The sequence below is a fragment of the Apteryx rowi genome, unplaced genomic scaffold (assembly GCF_003343035.1).
Source record: "Apteryx rowi isolate R43461 unplaced genomic scaffold, aptRow1 scaffold_94, whole genome shotgun sequence".
NCBI lineage: Eukaryota > Metazoa > Chordata > Aves > Apterygiformes > Apterygidae > Apteryx > Apteryx rowi.
In genome coordinates this window covers 1341010-1353750 of record NW_020451249.1, presented here as the reverse complement: position 1 = coordinate 1353750, position 12741 = coordinate 1341010, and the positions used below count along the sequence as shown (strand labels likewise).

The 12741-nt window shown below is 63.0% G+C and overlaps 1 protein-coding gene across 7 annotated transcripts in view; it reads left to right on the top strand.

The window, feature by feature from the left end:
* KIAA0513 (KIAA0513 ortholog) overlaps window positions 1–12741 on the top strand; it is a 40325-nt gene that overhangs the window by 7723 nt on the left and 19861 nt on the right. For 2 of the 7 annotated variants that reach the window (XM_026092009.1, XM_026092001.1), the window contains exon 2: window positions 5007–5123. The gene's annotated coding sequence lies outside the window, so the exon portion shown is untranslated. The other 5 variants (XM_026092003.1, XM_026092002.1, XM_026092007.1 and 2 more) reach the window with 5 other exon arrangements.

Here is a 12741-nt window from a genome sequence, read left to right as displayed (position 1 = left end):
CCCGGCACCTATGGGACCCGGGAGCCCCAGGACCCCTGCACCTATGGGACCGGGCACCTATGGGACCTGGGAGCCCCAGGACCTGGGCACCTATGGGACCCGGGAGCCCCAGGACCTGGCACCTATGGGACCTGGGATCCCTGGGACCCGGGCACCTATGGGACCTGGCACCTATGGGGCCTGGGAGCCCTGGGACCCCGGCACCTATGGGGCCTGGGAGCCCTGGGACCCCTGCACCTATGGGACCTGGCACCTATGGAACACGAGACCCCCAGGACCCAGGCACCTATGGGACCTGGGAGCCCCAAGACCTGGGAGCCCCGGGAGCCCCAGGACCTGGCACCTGTGGGACCCAGGAGCCCTGGGACCCCCACACCTATGGGACTTGGGAGCCCTGGGACCTCCACACCTATGGGACCTGGGAGCCCCAGGACCTGGGAGCCCCGGGAGCCCCAGGACCTGGCACCTATGGGACCCAGGAGCCCCGGGACCCCCGCACCTATGGGACCCGGGCACCTATGGGACCTGGGAGCCCCGGGACCCCCGCACCTATGGGATCTGGGAGCCCTGGGACCTGGGAGCCCCAGGACCTGGCACCTATGGGACCCGGGAGCCCCAGGACCCCTGCACCTATGGGACCCGGGCACCTATGGGATCTGGGAGCCCCGGGACCCCGGCACCTATGGGACCCGGGAGCCCCAGGACCTGGCATCTATGGGACCTGGGAGCCCCGGGACCTCTGCACCTATGGGACCTGGCACCCCTGGGACTGGCACCCCCAGTAGCACCGAAACCGGGACCTGGGTATGTACAACAGGACCTGGGATCCCTGGGACCTGGGCAACCATGGGACCTGGGCAACCACGGGACCTGGGCAACCACGGGACCTGGCCTTCCTGGGGGTCCCCCAGGGTCAGGACTGAAACCCCCCAGGACCTGAGCACCTGTGGGACCCAGAACCCTTAGGGCTGGCACCCCCGAGACCTGGGCACTATGGGACCTGGCACTGGGGCCCCTGGGACCTGGGCAAGCACAGGATCTGGCCCCCTGGGGCTCTTCCAGGATCAGGTCTCCCAGAATCAGGACAGGCACCCCCCCGCCCCAGGACCTGGGCATCTATGGGACCCAGGGCCCCTGGGACTGGTGCCCCTGGGACCTGGGCAACCACAGGACTTGGCCCTCCTGGGGCGCTCTCAGGAGCAGGTCCCYGCAGGGACCCTCCGGGGCACCCCTGGGACTCAGCCCCCTCAGGACTTGGGTATCCCTGGGACCGGGCAGCCCCCGGGGGGCTCTGGGAGCCAGCACCCTCCGTGAGCAGGTGTCCGCGGGATCCAGGCACTCGCTGCCCTGCCCTGGGCGTCTGCACCAGCAGGGCCCTGCCCTGCTCTCCGGCAGCCCTGCGCACCCTCCCCGCACTCGTGTCGTGGGTGCAAAGGATGGGGCGTTAGCATGAGGGCAGGGGGACCCCRGGACCCCAGTGCGGGTTTCCCAGCAGATGCACCCGGAGGATGCCTGGACCGGCTATGGGGAGACGGGGATGGGGCTTTTTCTGCACGGAAAATGGGTGGGAAGCAGGGGCCGTTGCTTCAGACAGGCAATTAGGCGCTGACGTCTGYGGGAGCGCGGCACGAGATGGAACAAAACCCCGATCTCGAAGGTCAGGGAGGTAAACGAGAGCGTGCGGCCACCAGCCACCAGCACCCTCTGAATTACTGAACAAGCAGCTTGTTGAGTTGACCGGAGGCGCCTCCTTCCCTGCAGCCTCGGTGAGAGGGGAGACCCCTGCTCCGGGCTCCTCCGCTGGCCCCTGCCAGCCCGGCTGCCGTGCCGCTGGTCTGTACCGCGGGGAGGAGGACGCCTGTGCGACCGTGGGGACGCGTTACAGAGTGTCCCCAGGCCGGTCGCCTGCAGAGACGGGCACAGGGCAGCTGGAGGTGTTCGGAGCAACGGAGCTCCCAAGCCGAAGCTAAGCGGTGCCCGTCAGCCGTCTCGGTTTGACGTCTGCCGCTTGGGTACCCGGGGGACAACCCAAGCCCACCTTAGCCAGCGTGAACATTTTGTCGCCCTGCAGCCAGGGAAGGAGTAGCTGGTTTAAAGTTAAATTTAGATTCGCTCCCCTCCCTCTCCCTGACTCAGCTTGTGTGTCCTCAGCTCTCTTCCCAGCGTTTCCCTTTGTGGCTGGCTTCTCCCTGGGGCTTTTTCCGTTTTTCTCACCTTCTCCTCCCTTGCTTCACCTCCTGCTTCGCGACACCACCAGGAACCCGAATTAGTCGCAGGCTGGGGCTGCTCTTGCTGCTCACCCTGGTGTGTGCAATCGCATCTCTTCCCATAGAGTCTCCSAAGCCTCGTTTGACCTCCTGTCCTTAAATCTGATCTCGTTACCTTAATACCGCAGACAGATAGGAAACGTCCCTTTTGCAGCGACCTTGCTACCTGCTCTAGTGCGTTTATCCCACCCTTGCGGCCGGTGCATTAGGAGGTCCTTTGCAGCCGCTTGCCTTAYGGCCTGTAATCCCGGCTGGAGGAGACGGTCTCTGTCCTCTGCTCCCGCATCAGCAGCRCTGGAGCTGTCTGGCTCAGCCCCCTGGATGCTGCTGCTAATTAAAAACCAGCGAGGGAAGGACGGATGGCGAGTCGTGCACTAGACTGCTGCGATCATTTGAACTGCTAGATTGAAGAGTTCGGTGAGTTGCTCAAATAAATAATGTGGAAGTTTAATTTCCTGTGACTCTGCAGAGATCTTAGTCACTGTTTTTCTGAGCRTCTTTGTTGCTGCCTTCAGATGCCGCAAGCTGGAAACCGGTCCTCTCTGGGGCTGTTCCCAGAGCTCCAGCGCGGGTAACGTATTTGTTTCATCCATGATCACATCCTGGATCCCGTTTTGTTTGTTAGTTAGGGGACAAGGCGCCAGCCCGGCCCTTTGCAGCGCGGTGCCGGACACCAGGGCCGCTGGGGATGGTCACGAAGCCGGGAGCCTTCTCCTCTCCGAGGCAAGCGCAGGCAGGGCGGCGATGGGCAAAGCACCCACGCAGTGCTCCGGTTGTGGGCTGCCAGCCCTGCCGAGGGCGATCGCTGCCCGGCAGCCCCACGGCACGCACGAGTCCTGAGGGTGGTGCTGAGGCAGCCCGTGAACCAGCACCGAGGCTGGATGCATCCAGGCTCCTGCCTGAATTGCAGACACGGCCGGATCSTGCAGCACGGGGACTCGAGGGCGTTGCATCCACCATTTGGGAAGGCTGAAATGCCAGGAGTTCGGCTTTGGTGACCTCGGTCCTCTGCCCCTCGGAGCCGCCGGCCAGGAGCCCCGCGGAGGAGGATGTGCCCGGGCCGGAGGCGCAGTCCCCTGCTCCCGTTTTGTTTTCCCTAACTGCACAGCGAGACCTTCAGGGCACGGGCTGTTTCTGACCGCGTGTTTGCACAAAGCCTCCTATAATGGGGCTGGGACGTGCCGACCCRGGAACAGGGAATCCGACCTTGGAAGAGGGAACTAACCGGTTTGGGCGATGCCGGGGAGCAGCCCAGCAAGCCACGGCCTGGTAATTGCTTTGTGACAGCTTTTGGGCAGGGCGCTGCCGCTGCCGGCTGCTGCCTAACCGGSCCCAGGGCATCGCCCCGAGCGCCCGGCGGGGAAGGAGGCGCTGGGGTCTCAGCATATTTAGCAGTTTTCTTTGCGCCACTTTAGTGGCATATCTGCTTTTCCTGCTGGGAGCGGATAATCAGGAATTCTTGTGCAATCTCATTTGCACCAGTCGGTTGCCTTGCCCGGAGCGGGGCTGTTTCACATATCAGCGGGCTCAGGGCGGCGAGGTGGAATTACGGCGTTACAGACAAAGGCTTAATATAATCCTCCCCGCATGAACGGCGTTGCAGGGGGAAGGTTCAGCGGATGTTCTGCAGCGCGGGCGTCAAATGAGGCGAGCTGCAGTTCAGGATGTACGCTGAATTGCTTCATCACCGCTCCTAATGGCTTAACCAACAAAATCCATATTCATAAATCAAGACGGGAGCGCGAGCGACCTCTGTGCGGCTCCGCTGCCAGCCTGCCGCCGGGGTGGGCTCAGAAACGCGGGCCCGTTATACACTGCAGGCAGAGCCTGGGTATATATCTTCTGCGGCCGCCACGACTTGGCCTTGGTATTTTCTGAGCCCGAGGAGAGGTGATACAATCAGATCTGTCTGTCTGCACCCGACGGATTACTGAGTAAACCAGGCAAAAAGCTGAGCTAATTTATCATGCTATTTTCAATGCTGCAATGCACCCTGAGAGTAATTTCACCCTCAATTACAGATCCTACCGTTCTATAGAACTGAATTATCAAAAATGCTCTTTTTCAGTGTATTTTGCGTTTGGACCTGGGCATTGCGGCAACGTGGTGGCAGCTCTGGTGATGCCCCAAAGCGGTTTAAGAACTGGAAACGGAGAGGTGAAGCGAGCGTAGCTGCTTTCTCAGTGCAAGGGAAGGGCGATGCCCGCCGGAGAGCATCGCCGGTGGGTGGGCAGCCGGGTCCGGAGGCGGCTCCGCAGGCGCTGCCCCCGCTCCGAGCATCGCCCCGGGCGAGCTGAGCMATACCGCGCCAGCGGCACCCGAGTCCCCTAGTTAAATCCCACGGTTCCTCCTGACCCTCCGGGCGCTGCCTTGAGCACCGAGGCGCCGCTTGCCGCCGAGCGCACATCTCCGTGCTTTGCAGAGATCCCGGTGGGCTGCGGGTCCGACCGCTTTCCAAACAGCAAGTCTGGGTGAGGGCAGCAGCCTGGCTCGGTAAAACAGGGTGTGCCAGAAATAGAAAGTTCGAAGCGAGCCGAGTGGGAGGAATAATAATTTTTACGAAGCCGTGCAATAGCCTTGAGGCTGCTAATGTGCCGATAAGCATTTGTTGTTTGCCTGCGCTCCAGAGCACATGTATTTTATCTCGTACTTATTCCAGCCCCCGAGAGAAAGCCCAGCAATTTGCCGCTATCTGCTGTGGGCCGACGGCTTCTGTATTTTATTATTTCTGTATTGCAGCAGCACCTGGAGACCTTGCTCGAATTATGTGACGTGACGCGGCTGCGGGACCCAGCGCCTGCGAAGGCTGCGCGCCGCGATTAAAAGCAAGCAGCAGCTCGCCGGGAGCCGGGAGAGGTGCACGGGAGCGGCGCGGCTTTGGGGGATGGGAGCGGTGCGGCGCTTCGCTTCGCAGCTCCTCGCGCGCTGGCGGGCCTGGTAAGCCGCGGACGGCAGGGGAAACCGTGCCCGGCCGCGCTCCTCTTCGCAGGGCGGGCGGGAGGGATGAGCGTGCCCCTGCCGTTAAATCGGGCACGCCGAGTTTTGCAGCGAGGCCGGTCGGTGCAAGCAGCCGCCCCGCTGCYGCCGGCAGAGAGGGAAGCGCTTGCTCCGGCGGGACGCGGCGTTCGCATGTGCAAACACCCGGCGTCCGCGCTGCCGCCTGCGTCAGCCCCGGGGAGGGAGAGCCGGGAAGCAGCGAGGCTTTCCGTGGGAGGGGAAATCCTCTTCCCGCCCGGAAGCGCTGGGGTTAGGCGCCGGGCGCTAGCGGGCTGTAAAACCCACAGCAGGGAGGTGCAGGGCAGCTCCGCCGGCTCGGCATCCGGGCGGGCGCCACGGGTTAAATTGCTCCCCGGGATCCCCCGCGCTTGTCCTTCCCGAAACGCCGTGCTCTCAGGGAGGCGATGCCGCGGCCGGCCGGGATTCCTGTTTGGTGCAGGAGCACCGCGGGTCTGGCGGCAGTTTTCACGGTCTAAAGCAGCCGGGTCGATTCCCCGCGCTGGGCACGGCGGGGTTTGCAAAAGGAGCATTTACGCCAGCAGCCCGTGTCCGAATCCCATCCACAGGCAACGCGCCGAGAAAGCCAGCGGCAGGAGCGCAGGGCAGATTGACGCCGTCGCAGGTAGGAGAAAGCCCTGCCGCCACCCTCCGTACAAGACTTTTACATTAAAGGACCTAAATGCCGAGCTGATTTTAGGTCTTTGGCGAGCCAGTGGCGCAGGATGCAAAGCCTGTGACCCCGTTCAGCAGCCGATCGCCTTGGCCTGTAACTTGCAGCACCAGCGCTGCAGAGGCACGGGTTATTTTTTCCATTATATAAATTGCATCAAATTCCCCTCTTTGGCCTTGCTTGTGCCCTGGAGCATCRCTGACAGAAAAGCGACTTTACCAGGTTCATCCCCTCTCCCTTCTGCAGGGAACGAGGATGATACTAAACTTAAATTACGTTGTGCATCCAAGTGAAGATGCTTGGCTGCCTTTTCTTCTCCTAATATGCAGGCCCTGGGAATAATGGCACCGTTAATCCCATCCTTCGCCTCCCGCGAGTTGTCGCTGGCTCTCTCGCTGCCCGGGCGGCTGCCGCACGCGACGGCCGGGATGCACCGCTGCGGCCGTGTCGCCTCTGCAGCGAGATCCGTGCTCCCTCGCCCTCTCCGTTGCTGCACCGCGCTTTGCATTGCCTCCGGGACTGGAGCTCGCTGGGAGCCGCCTCGCGCCGCGCCGCGGCTTTTTACCCTACTGCCTTCCCAGACCTTCACCCCCAAAACCGGGAATGTCCCGTTAACGGCTGTGGCTCCCGTCGCACGTCAACGGCGGCTTGCGACGGGGCTGCCAAGGAAAGAGCCAGCGGCRGCTGTGCCAGCGGCTCGCCTCGTTATACCGACGGCGGCAGCTTTAATTACTCACTGCATTAGTAAATGCTTGCAAAACTCTTAGTAATGCGAGGCTTGGTCCGCGCTGGGACAAGCGTGCCGGGACACGCGGGGCGAGACCTCCCCTCGGAGGCTCGGCAGCGGCGCGGCGCGGCGCGCTCCGCCGTCACGAAGCCTTCCCGCGTGTTTTGGTGCGCTGTGCTGCCGCCTGCCTAGCTCTGAATTTTAACAGATGGTGCAAGTGACAATTACGGCCTCCGAAGACTGTATTTATAAATTCCTTGCTGGGCTGTTATCCTGCATGTGCTAAGCTTTACACAAACAGAGAACTGAGAGTCATTCCTGGCTCCTGTAACTGGAACAGAAATTGGGTAAAGCGAGCACATCCCGACAGCACGGTGGGTTTTGCTGCGGTGCTGCGGGAAGGCGCCCGGTGTCCGTCGGCAGGTCCGTGCAAAAGGAGTTTGGCTTGCTTGGATCCGGTTCCGCRTCCGGCTCTCCTTGGTGCCGCGCTTCCCAAGGAACAGGTAGCAAGGATAAGCCGCTGTTGGGCTGCGGTGCAGAAGGGTGGTGGGGAAACGCTGCAGCTTCCTGACGGTTTTCCAATCCGGGCAGCCGGCCGGAGCGGGGCCTCCCTGCGATGCCGGATCCCGGTGGGGTTGGTGCGCGCTCGTGTGCGGGGCAGCTCGGCGCTCACGGCTGCGCTCGGACTCAGCGCCGTCCTCTTTCACCGATTCGAGGGCATTTGCAGAATCGGGTCCTCCACCATTGCGTTTTGCGGGCACGGCTTAACGGCTAATTGCTCATCCTGGACGCACGCATAGATTTTTTTCCCCTTCATTTGGCTTGCAGAGCCGAGGCTGCCGTGCTCAGCCCCACGAGGCCTCCTGGCTTTGGGCGCTGCATCCCGCACCCGGCTTCCCGGGGCTTCCCAGGGTGGTGAGAGCCGGCTTTGCAGCCGGCCRGAGGCGGAGAAGGGCAACAGCCCTGACACCTCGCTGCAGGTGCATTGATAAACGGCGTTTAGAAACGGAGAGCTCTCCGCGTCTCGTGCGGAAGCTGGGGACTCCCGACTGCCTTTGAGATGGAAAACACGGACTTTTAAACCGTGCACGTGTTTCCACAGCGCTGTGTATGAGAGATTCCCATGTGCGCAGGCAGTTGCATTCAGCGCGCGGCTGGGCTTTGCTGGTCGGGAAGCATCATCGCCGCGATGCAAAGCGTCTCGAAAGTCCAGTGAGCCCCTGGCCCGCTGCGGCGGGGCGCCGCGTGCCACAGCGCCTGGGCACGGGGCAGCCCGGGAAGATCGATCGCTTTTATTTCAGGCTCGATAGTTTCGCTTGGTGCTTCTCCAAGATGCAGTGCGGAGGAGGCAGGGGAGCGTTAAAATCAGCTCAGCCGGCTGCTGGCTCCGGGGAGGGAGGAACAGGAGCAGGGAACGGGGCCGGCGGAGGGCTTGCGCCCGTGCCGGGTGTTCAGGAGCGGTGATGTGGAGCGCTCGGGAACCCCCGTCTTCACCAGGGTTTAAAAATAAAAGCAGGAAAATCAGCGTTGGGTCCCCTGCCGGCGTGCCGTGCCCTTAGGCTCGAGGCAGCTGCGTGACCTTGCCGGCGACCTTCCCTTTGGCACCGCGGCCGCCGGTGTCTCCGGAGCATCGCTGTCCTCGCGCTCCATCGCGTGCGACGCCTGCGGCCCGGCCCCACGTCCCGGGGACCGCAGAGGCGATATTCAGCCGTGGCTTGTGACCCTTGCCGGCAACCGAGCCCCGGAAGGGAGCGGGGACGGTAAAACGCGCGAGCCGCGAAAGGGCCCCAGCAGTTCGTATCAGCAAACGGTGCGTTTTGGGGTATCAGCGGGGGGAACCGCGGGGTTTCGCCAGCCGTCGGGTCGCACCGAYGGCCGCAGGGCCGGAGCCGGCTGCGTGCACGGCATCCCCCTCGGAGAGCCGGAGCCCTTGCGGAAGGGTGAGGCCCCTTCTGCCGCGCTGGGAGTTACCCTGGGACGGCGGCAGACGTCTCTGCAGCTGGCTGCGCCGGGCCACGTGACGGCAGCGATAGGGAGAGAGCCGAGCTGCYGCCCGCCGCCGCGACCTTTGCGCTTTGCTGCGTGCTCCGACCGCGCCGCRTCCGCTCCTGGCYGCGCTCGGCAGGAGCCRCGGCCTCRGCTGGAAGGAGTTGGGGAGGGATCGGGACTGGGCTCGTTCCTCTYGGCTCCCGGGGCGCTCCRGGACTGGTTGCAGCACCGCRGTCGCTCCCAGCGACGCCTTTCCCYGGAYCGGTTTGYKGGAAAGGGACGGGAGGAAGAGCAGCAGCTCGTGGGACTCCCTCGAACTCCAGGTGCGGCACAAGCGCTTGCYGCGATCCCTCCCGCAGCAGCCGGCCCCGGGCAACCAGACCCAAACCCCTATTGCCCGGAGCAGGGGCTGTGCGCAGACACTTGTGTTGCAAACAGCRCATGCACGCAGCGCACGTGGGGGCCTAATACATTTCTGTATTAAGTGCTGGAAGTAGCCAAACGCATTTCGGACACGCTTGCGATGAAAACGCAGCGAGCGGGGCGTTGCACTCGGTGCTCGTTGAAAGCTTTCCGCTGCCTGTAACAATCCCTGCAAAAAAACAGGTGTTTTCCACCCCTCCCCGGACCACCGTCGTGCCACGCGCTGCGATGCACCGGCTGGGCGGGAAGCGGCGAGCGCCTGCGGGTTCCCATGCCCCTTCCTAAGGCACGGTGGGTGCTGAGGGATTTTAACGCTTTCATGAGCCCCCGGGAGGCAAAGGAAGACCTGGTAACCTCTGCATCAGAGATTCAATCCGAAATAAGGAACTAAGCGGATTTTCCCAACTGTCGTGTAAATAGGAAGGGAGATTTTCCCAGCTGTTGCTCAGGAAGGGGGAGGCCAACTTAATGCCACTAAAATAGATTGGATTAGGAAGGATTTGCAGAGGGCCAGGCTGCAAGAACGGCTTATTTAGGTTTTTAGCAGTCATGTCACAACCATATGCGGTGTTGCAACATGCTGTTGCGCTGTACGTTCACGTTGGGGTTTCGAGTTTTCGGGGCTCTGCTGGGTGGTGCCAAATGAGTAGCTGGAAGTTCCTGGGATGGGCCCAGAGGAGACGGACGGTTCAGCCCGGGACCGGGTTGCCGCTGCTCAGTGCGGCCCTGGGAGGCCCATCAGGGCCGTGAGAAAGCGCTGCTGGATACGCGTTAAAAACCTGACGCCTTCCTTGTCTCGCAAATCTAAACCAAATCCTTTAGTCCATGAGCTCTTGCAGGGTGAGTATAATTTGGGGGGTCAAACGGCCAAACGTTTGGGGTGGGGGGGGGGCTGCTCCTCTCCCAYGGGACTCGCCGCCTCCTTGGGCTGCCCTGGCCCGCTGGGTGCATGCAGGGCCCAGGGGCAGGTCTGTTTTTAGGCTTTTATCGGAGCCCTTTGGCCAGGGCTTGCTGGCGTTCCTCCCTGCTCTTGCTCTGCCCCGCTCCTTGCAGCAGGATTTTGCATCACATCCTTCTGCCTTCGAAACCGTGGCTCCTTTCCGGAGTTGTCGCCGTGTCCCCTCCCGCGTTCTCCCGGGCTGGATGCTTTTTGCTAGAGGGTGCGAAGCAGAAATTGCCCAACGCTTTGGTAACTTCCACAAAAGAGGTGCTTCCCCTTGCAGCTGCCCCGGGTACGTGGGGATGTTCCCTCCGCTCCGCAGCCCTTCCTGCGCCTGGGCTCCSCCCCGCGCTCCCGAGCCAGCCCCAGCAGATGCGCGTTTGGCCGGCTGCCTCTCGCAGCATCCGCCTCCTGCTGGAGTCTTGCCTTACTGTGATCTGCCGGGGGAGGAAAAGAGGCCACTTATCGTGTGCGACAGACAAAGCCGCCCCCGGAGGCTTTGTCTGCGGAAAAAAAAAAGGGAATGGAGCGATGAATATCCGTGTAAACCTGTGGGCAGAGCAGCGCTGTCTCGCTCTTCGGGCGCCTCGTGCGATTGCTTCGTTGCCCCCGTGCGGTGCGTGGCGGCGGGGGTCCCCGGCGCGGCACGGTCCCTGCTCTCACCCGAGGATGGAGACTGGCTCACGGGTCACATTAGCACAGGCGTGTTAATACCCAGACCCGAAAACCTGGTGGAGATGGGCCGCTCCGGTCCTCGGCCTTCTGCAGATACGGCGCGGTGCATCACAGTCACGGGGCGGCTGTTCTCCGATTACCCCCGCGAGCAGCCTCGGGCCTCGAGTGACTCATTCCCGGGGAGGGCTGTGAGTTGTCAAAGCAGATGGAGCTGGTGGAAAACTGCCCCTCTCTGATCCCCGTGCCGCCTCGAGGAGCGGAGGAGGCTGGGCGTTGCTGCGGTGCCAGGAGCGCGCGCGGCACCGGGGAGCGCGCGGCCGGGGCTCCCCCACGAAACGCCGGCGCGAACCCCGGGGCAGGCAACGGCAGCGGCGCCGGCGCTGAAACGTCACCCGCGAGTCATGCTTTAAAGATCAGGCGTCCACGTGGAAGCCACCATCTCACGATCGCGTTATATAAAAATTGGGGATCGGGGACATGTTTTTACATGTCACTTGCAAATTCTGAAGTCTGAGCTAATTAGAATAATCGCGCTCTACAGGCAGTAAATTAGCAACGCTTTTGGATTTCTGCTGAGCTCGAGCTTTGCCACCGCCGTGTGGTTTCCCTCTTGCGATGCCTCCGAGGCGCGCAGCCCGGTGGAGGGGGCTGCTGCCATCGCCTCCGCGCGCGGCCCGCCGGGGTGCCCAGCGGGTTCGTGCCGGTTGGCTCCATCCGAGCGCCGAGAACGAAGATGCTCGGTGGCAGGAGCGATTCACCCATCTCCTGTCCCTGCGGGGCTCGAAAGGACTGAAAAACCGYGCGGAGGCTTTTGACTGTCTTCCGAGGGTGGGTGTCCTTGTGYGGCAGCGCGGGGGCCGGAGCCTGAGTCACTGCTTTCCCGCGGCCCGGCCACGCTGAGCTGCCGGCGATGCCGCAGTCCCCGCTGGCAGCGGAGGACGGGCCCCAGCAGCGTTCCCTGGGTTCATGGGATTTGCAGCCCGCAGGGTCCGTCCCCCACCGGCTCTCCTGTCCCAGCACACGCTATGTGGTGTTTCCGGATGCTCGCGTTTGCCGAGGTTCCTCTGTGCCCTTCCTTTGGCAGCAGGCAGGACTGCTGGTCACTGCTGTCCCCCGCTGGGCTAGCAACCTCCCGCGCCGTGCGGCAGCTGCCCATGGTGGGAAGCGCTCACGCGGGAAGAGGAAAAGGGGCCCTACCTGGCGCTCGTGTGCATAGGGAGCGTTGTGGCCTCGGGACAGCGAGGGCGAAACAGGGGCCTGGAGGCCCTGCTGACGCTCGGCTGTCCCTGCTAGGGATCTCGCCCCTTTCCTGAGCCCTTTCCGTATCGCCCGGCTCTCCAGCCCCTTCCGAATCTGCGCTTGCCCTTGGGCATGCGGGCGTCCAGCCGCGCTCTCAGGCAGCGCGCCCAGGGCTCTTGGCATCCTCTGATTTATCGCTTAGGTGCTTTGGGGAATTAAACCATCAGAGCTTTTCGCTTGAACGGCGTTAAGGGAAGAAACTGGACTCTGTAAGCGCTGACCTCTGCGTGAGCGGAGGGGACGGGGGAGTCGCCGGCGGAGGCAGTGACCGCGCTGGGGGCGCRCGGGATGGGGCGGCCAGCGGGATGCGCTGGGGGGGGGGCGGGCGTGGGGGACCCCAGCCCTGCCAGCGGTGCAGCCTCGTCCCGCGGTAGACTGTGCCGGCTGCTCTCACCCGCTTCCTCCTCCCCACTGGAGCTTTCCTCCAATTTCAATTTTTATTATTATTATTATTTTTTTTGCTGCAGCAGCTCGTCTGGGAGGAGCAGAGCAGGTAATTCCCAATCCTCTGGGGTTTAAGTGATGGGGAGGCTTTAAAAAAAAACCAGCCAAAGGTAACGGAAAAGGCTGGAGACTTCTCCTGCGCTGGGGACCCCTCCTGCCGCGGTTTCCCTTTGCACCGAGGACGCTCCGGGGGGGCTGTTTTGGGGAGGCCGCGGGCGAGCGCCGCCGCGGGGAGCCGGAGCGGGAGCCGCGGCGAAATTGCACCACGGGCTTTTTCCTTCCTCTTCCTCGGCGCGGGCGCGGCGCCGTG